The following is a 7,443-nucleotide window of genomic DNA, read 5'->3' as shown; positions in this document are numbered from 1 at the left end:
TCTCTTCCACAGTCCGTGTGAGCTTTGCGATTGCTTCATTCATCTGAGCTAGCTGCTCCTCGATTGAAGTTGCTCCAGTGGTCATAACTTGCATGGTTGTACTGCCGCTCGAATCAGCGTCGGAGAGTAGGGACTCTGAGTATTTCCTCGGGCTTTCCCCCTTTGATGCCCTTAGCGAGGCTAGGGTGATCAAAGGCTCGTACCTCAAGTGCTCTTGTTCCTTTGACAGAGTTAATGCAGGGGCGGAAGCCTCAGCAAAAAGAGCTCTTGCCTTACTTCAGGTTATGATGCCCGAAATATCACCACTTGCGGCGATGATGTTCTTGTTCTTTGCTTTGATTGCAGGAACAGCTTGATCCTTTCTTGATGCCATTTGCGTTTTTCGATGATTTGAGGATAGAGATGAGAGGTAAAGACGTCCCACTGGGCGTGCCAAGTTTGTAAACACGAAAAATTCCTGCAACAAGAAGCAAGAATACTGTGTACAAAATATATTTTGTATTAATGATTTTGGGGTTACAATCTCTTTGTAATTTGATCCTCTGATTCTATCTTCATAGAGTGTAGGTTTGTGGATGAGCTGTTAATCCAAAGGGCCGTCGGGGCTTGGTCTAAGGATGAACAGTTGATGAACGGATCTTCAAGGGGCGTTGGGCTTAATCTTGAAGAATGGGTGTATGGGTTTGTGGATGAGCTGTTGATCCAAAGGGCCGTCGGGGCTTGATCTAGGGATGAACAGTTGATGAACGGATCTTCGAGGGCTTTGGGGCTTGATCTTGAAGACTGGGTGTATGGATTTCTTCAAGGGCTTTTGGGCTTGATCTTGAAGGTTGATGGATGAGCGGATCTTCAAGGGCTTTTGGGCTTAATCTTGAAGAACGATTGGATGTGTGGATTTGTTGAGGTTGTTGATTCAAAGGGCCGTTGGGGCTTGATCTTAGGATGAACGGATGATGAATGATGAACACTTCTCTTCAGATTTTGACGAAGAACGAAGATAGCTTTCTTGGTCCTTCGAGATTTGCTTGAGAGCTTTAGAGTTTCAAGGCTTCAAGGTTTTGGTGTAATGTAAATTTCTTTCTTTTTTTCTTCCTCTTCCAATGAATGCCTTGGCTTCCTATTTATAGAATTCCAAAACTTGATTTTTGGATTTAAATAATCAGATGAAATAAATCATTTCTGCCAGGTATTGACACGTGTCCTATTTGATGACTTTTCCAATTTATTTCGATGAGTCACACGCTACATGTAAAATTTATGTGACACGTGAGTGTTGAAATTTTAATTATTGGTCAACATTCATTTCACCGAAATTTTGATGTCTACAAACATATAATCATGGCTTCGAATTCACCTCAAACTAAAAAGAAATTAGTTCCTCATGTTCATCATAATTGAAAACCAAATTAACATAAACATTAAACTAAGACTAAGGATAGAAAGAACCAAGAAACGCTCCACACTCCAATGGCATGCACGGCACTCCCTTGGATGGCAGATTGCACAAGTCCTCCTCTCCTTCCTTCCTTGCTTGCGGCACTAAGGTGGTGTAGGGTGAATTGTGGTGTTTGATGGCTGAAAGTATGAATGAATGAATGAGTGAATGGATGCATTGAATGGTGCGGCATAGGGTTGTATTTATAGGCTAATTATGCATAATTAGTGAAGGAAAGGGATTGCACAATCCCATGGGAAAAGGGTTAAGTCTAGGTAGAAACCAAAGGGGAATGGTATAGGTAATGCACGGCATGGTTTTAGGGGGTTCTAGAAGGATAGGTGCGGCACATTTGTAGGGGGGAAGATAATGTGTTCTAGAAAGAGTGTTTAGGCAGATTCCTAAACCTAAAGGGACAAGAACACACGACATAGGTATAGAGGAAGGATTGCAACTCCTAAACCTACAAGGAATGGCCTACATGCGGCATACAAAGGGTTTATGCTTCTAGAATCTGACTTAGGTGTTTAAATGTGTAACTAATCCCCTCTAATTAGCTAGATTTAAGTCCTAACCTGATTTGGATAGGATAGGATAGGATAATGTTAGAGTTAGGAAATGATAAGGTTGGTTAGGATAGGATAAGATAAGGTTGGATAAGGTTCCTTATTTCTTGCTATTTCCTTATCTTCTTTGCATTTGGACTCCTTTCTCCAGATTTTTAGCCTTTGCTAGCCCTTCTTGACTTCAATTTCGTCCATCCTCTTTGCTCCATGGTTAAGCTATCCAATCCATGCCCAAAACTGCTCCATCTAGCTTCAAAATGCCCTTTCTTGCTCCTTTTGCCATTAGGACCTAAAAACATAAGAAATTAGCTTAAAAGACTAAAATAAATAGTAATTAACTCACTAAATGTAAGGAAACAACATAACTAAGTAGCATAAATATGCTCCTATCAAATTTCCCCACACTTAACTTTTGCTACTCCTCGAGCAAAACGAACTAAACAAAACAAACAAAACACAATCTAGACCTTCCAACATGTACCTCAGGGATTTCCAATGAACATGACACATTAAAGAACACCACATACATAGATTTTAGTTATCCCTACCTTGAGCATATACTTAACCATAGTTACCACACACTAGCTCCCATTTAATCAATTAAAACATGATTTTGAATGTAGTAACATGCCTTAGAGAATCCCCCAATTCCTCACTGGATACACTCTATTTTCACATAGATTTTCTGATTACACTCCCTACACTAGGTATATGTGAGAAGATTGATGTAAATATGTAAACTAATACTCACATATGTCATAACAAAGAAGGCAATTTCCGGAATTATTAACATGTATATGATCTCATGAATGGAATGCCACTACTTAGACGCGAGAACCAAGGATACCATATGCTCAAACCAATTTTAAACTCCACATATTGAAACACATAACAATCAAGGTTGAAGTCAAAGGGTTTGTAACGGGGCTAAGGTGTTGGCTAACAAAGAAAGGGAAGATAAACAAAAGTTCATAAAGCAATAGTAAGCAAAGTAATGAAATAAACACTTAGAATTCACTTTTGAATGCAAAAATCAATTTTTAACACCAAGGAAAGATTCACACAAAACTTAGGGCCATTTTCAAACTTTTTGGACCCTTTCTTCAACATTCAACACTTGTGAGTTCATTCTCACTTATTTTCAACTCCTTTTTTTTTTTCTTCTTATTTTTCACGTTTCTTCTTCTTCTTCTTCTTCTTCTTCTTCTTCTTCTTCTTTTTTTTCTTTTTTTTCTTTTTTTTTTTTTGCGTGCCCCTCTTCTTCTTTTGGCATACTAACACAAGTTTATAGGTCTCCAAACGAAAATCCCCTCCCCCACACTTGTTTTCTTGCAAATTGTAGATCAAAAGGAATTCCCTCTAAGTCATGCTTTCCTATTCTTTAAGAACAAGGGTATGGATAGTCCTAATCTAGGCTAGGTAAGGATTATGTGGTTAACAAAGCAAATTAGGCAAAGTAAGGCTCAAAGGGGTTTAAACCTACAATACATATGCAAAAGGGTAAGGCTTTTTGGCTCTGGTTTAACTAAACAACTTCATCTTATTATTTGTTATGCTAATCAATTTTATGCTTTGAATGAAATGCGCATGAGTTCTAGTATTTGGAACTATAGTGATGAAACGCATTCTAAGCAGTAACCAAGCAAAGAATGATGAGATCATGCAACGACTTTAGAAAACAAAAACATCAAGATTAATAACTCTCCAAATAAAGTTTAGGCTCAAGTCTTTCAGGGTTGTAGCGTTAGTTTGAGTTTCTTCCTTCAAGCATGTTACAAAAACTGATTTTTTCCTTTTTGTGATTACATGTGAATTTGTAAATGTCAACTATAACCAAGCATAAACCAAAGAGCATATCAAACTTCCATCCATGTTTGTAACTTTCTTTAATAGTCATGCAATTAAAAACCAAATCCTCATCATTGTGTTGGAAGGTACCCTAAGACACAACCAAACACAAAAACAAAAATGACTCTAAAAACAACTCTTTTTGGGTTTTTAAAACACTCTTTTTCTAATTTTTTTTTTCAAATTTTCGGATTTTCTTTTTAAGACACATAAAAACACTTCAAAACACACTAAAAACACTTCAAAACAGTGAAAAACAACTTTAGAAATGATAGGTGATAAAATCCCACGAATTTTCATGAAAAACACTTTGTTTACCCCCCCGCCACACTTAAACCAAACATTGTCCTCAATGTTTTAAGCATAGATTCACAAACAAACAACCAAATAACACAACTAACAAACATGACAAACATGGCAAAGTAAAAGCAAGAAAGAGTAAGGTTAAGGAACGCAAATCCGGTTAAGGAGTGTTGGAGCTTCCTAGTTCTTCTTTATTTGCATGGGTTGCCTCCCAAGAAGCGCTTGCTTTAACGTCTTCCAGCCGAACGATTCTTCTTCTTAAACTTTAATGGGGCCCACGGCATGGAAGCTTGCACCATCCACGACATGCTCTTCAAAGTTCTCATAGTATGGCTTCAAACGATGTCTGTTCACTTCGAACTCTTGCCCAGTCTTGAAGCTTTGAATTTGGACTGCGAATGCGGGAATTGAAGAGTAGCACTTTCACTTAGAACGTTCACTTAGAACGTAACTTACCTGGAAATATGCGAATGCGGGAATTGAAGAGTAGCACTTTCTGCCCTAGAACAAATGTCTTGCTGCGAATCATCTTGTCATGGAATGCCTTTGACTTCTCCTTGTAAATCAAAGCATTCTCGTACGCTTCAATCCTTATCTCCTCAAGCTCGTTTAATTGAAGCTTTCTATGGATTCCAACGGCATCAATGTCCATGTTGAACGTTTTGACGGCCCAATGTGCTTTGTGCTTCAATTCAACGAGAAGATGACATGGTTTCCCATAGATGAGCCGAAATGGGGACATTCTAATTGGTGTTTTATAGGCCGTATGATATGCCCACAATACATCATTCAAACACAAGCTCCAATCCTTCCGGTTTGGCTTAACGGTCTTCTCCAAAATTTGCTTGATTTCTCGATTTGAAATCTCGGCTTGCCTACTTGTTTGAGGATGATAAGGTGTTGCAACCTTATGTGTGATGTTATATTTCTTGAGCAAGGCTTCAATGGTTCGATTGCAAAAATGGGACCCTCCATCACTTATAAGAACTCTTGGCATTCCAAATCTAGCAAATATGTTAGTTTTGACAAAATCTGCAACCACTTTGGAATCATTAGTACGGGTGGCTTTTGCTTCCACCCATTTCGACACATAATCAATGGCAAGTAAAATATAAAGGAAACAATGAGATGAAGGAAAAGGACCCATAAAATCAATACCCCAAACATCAAAGATTTCGACACCATAGATGGGTGTTTGCGGCATTTGGTCTTTTGGACTTATATTTCCGGTTCTTTGGCACCGATCACATGTTATGCAAAAAGTTCTAGCATCTTTAAATATAGTAGGCCAATAAAAACCACATTCAAGTACTTTACGTGCCGTCCTTTGAGTGCCAAAGTGACCTCCATATGCATAAGTGTGACAAAATGTTAAAATTGAATTAAACTCCGATTCATGCACACACCTACGAATGATTTGATCCGCGCAATATTTCCACAAATAAGGATCATCCCACACATAAAATCGAGCCTCCCTTTTAAGTTTATCACGTTGGTGTTTATTTAGGTTGCTTGGAATTTGTTTAGACACTAAATAATTCACTAAATCGGCATACGATGGCTCACTTACCTCGATGGACATCAACTGCTCATCTGGGAATGTCTCTGGGATAGGTATGGCCTCTTCTTCATGTACCATGCGGCTCAAGTGGTCAGCCACCACATTTTCACTTCCTTTCTTGTCCCGGATTTCAATATCGAACTCTTGAAGTAGAAGCATCCAACAAATAAGCCTTGGTTTGGCCTCTTTTTTGGTGAGTAAGTACTTCAATGATGCATGATCAGTGTAAATTATAACTTTAGTACTAAGTAAATAAGAACGAAATTTATCTAAAGCAAAAACAACAGCTCCTAATGCATAATCCGAGGCATCGTACATAAGCTCAAAAGGAAGGCTCCAATCTAGTGGAACAATGATGGGGGCCAAAATGAGCATCTCTTTTAGGTGTTTGAAGGCCTTCTCACACTCCTCATCGAACTTGAATGGCACATCCTTTTGGAGAAGTCGGCAAAGGGGGTTGGAAATTTTTGAAAAGTTTTTGATGAATCGCCTATAGAATCCTGCATGTCCAAGAAAAGAACGAACCTCTCTAACCGAAGTAGGAGATGGTAAGTAGCGTACAAGATCTATTTTTGATTTATCAACCTCAATCCCTTTGGCCAAAATTATATGCCCTAAAACTATGCCTTGTTTTACCATGAAATGACATTTTTCCCAATTTAAAATAAGGTTAGTTTCAATGCATCGTTCTAAGATTAAAGTGAGATTATGTAAACAATCATCAAACGAATCACCAAATACACTAAAATCATCCATGAAAACTTCAATTATTTTCTCCACAAAATCTGAAAATATACTTACCATGCATCTTTGAAAGGTGGCCGATGCATTACATAAACCGAATGGCATGCGACGATAAGCAAAAGTACCAAAGGGACACGTGAAAGTGGTATTTTCTTGGTCACCCAGAGCTATGACAATTTGATTATATCCCGAATAACCATCAAGACAACAATAAAAAGAATGACCGGCTAACCTTTCAAGCATTTAGTCAATGAACGGCAAAGGGAAATGGTCATTCCTTGTGGTGGCGTTGAGCTTTCTATAATCAATGCAAACTTTTCAACCTGTTTGGATATGTGTTGGCACAAGCTCATTCTCAGCATTCTTCACCACCGTCACTCCGGATTTCTTTGGCACAACTTGAACTGGTGAAACCTAACGGCTATCCGAGATAGGATAAATCAGTCCACAATCAAGTAATTTGATAACCTCTTTCTTCACAACTTCCATCATTTGAGGGTTGAGTCGACGTTGAGCCTCTCGAGTTGGTTTAGCCCCTCCTCTAGAAGTATGTGATGCATGCATGTTGTAGGGCTAATTCCCTTAATGTCGGCCAAGGTCCATCCTATGGCTGTTTTATGCTCATTCAACACTCGAACCAATTTGGCCTCCTCCATTGCCGTGAGTGATGAAGAGACAATGATGGGCAATGTTTCTTTGTCTTCCAAATAGACATACTTCAAGTGACTTGGCAATGGTTTAAGTTCAAGAACGGGTGCCTGAATCACTGAAGGTAACAACTTGTTAGTAGAAACGGGAATTGAAATTGGGTTTGGGGGCTTACTTTGATATTATGGTGATGATTCAAGTACAGCCACCATCTCGCCAACTTCATCATCATGTATGGCCAGGTTGGGTGTTAAACCCAACCCTTCAGCAATTGTTGTTTCAAGTGGGTCCTTGTCCAACGAATCAAGAAAATTTTGCGCCAATGACTCAAGTATATC

Source organism: Pyrus communis, chromosome 10, assembly GCF_041283825.1.
Source record: "Pyrus communis isolate YQ-2024b chromosome 10, ASM4128382v1, whole genome shotgun sequence".
Lineage (NCBI taxonomy): Eukaryota > Viridiplantae > Streptophyta > Magnoliopsida > Rosales > Rosaceae > Pyrus > Pyrus communis.
Note: the sequence above shows the minus strand (reverse complement) of the source record.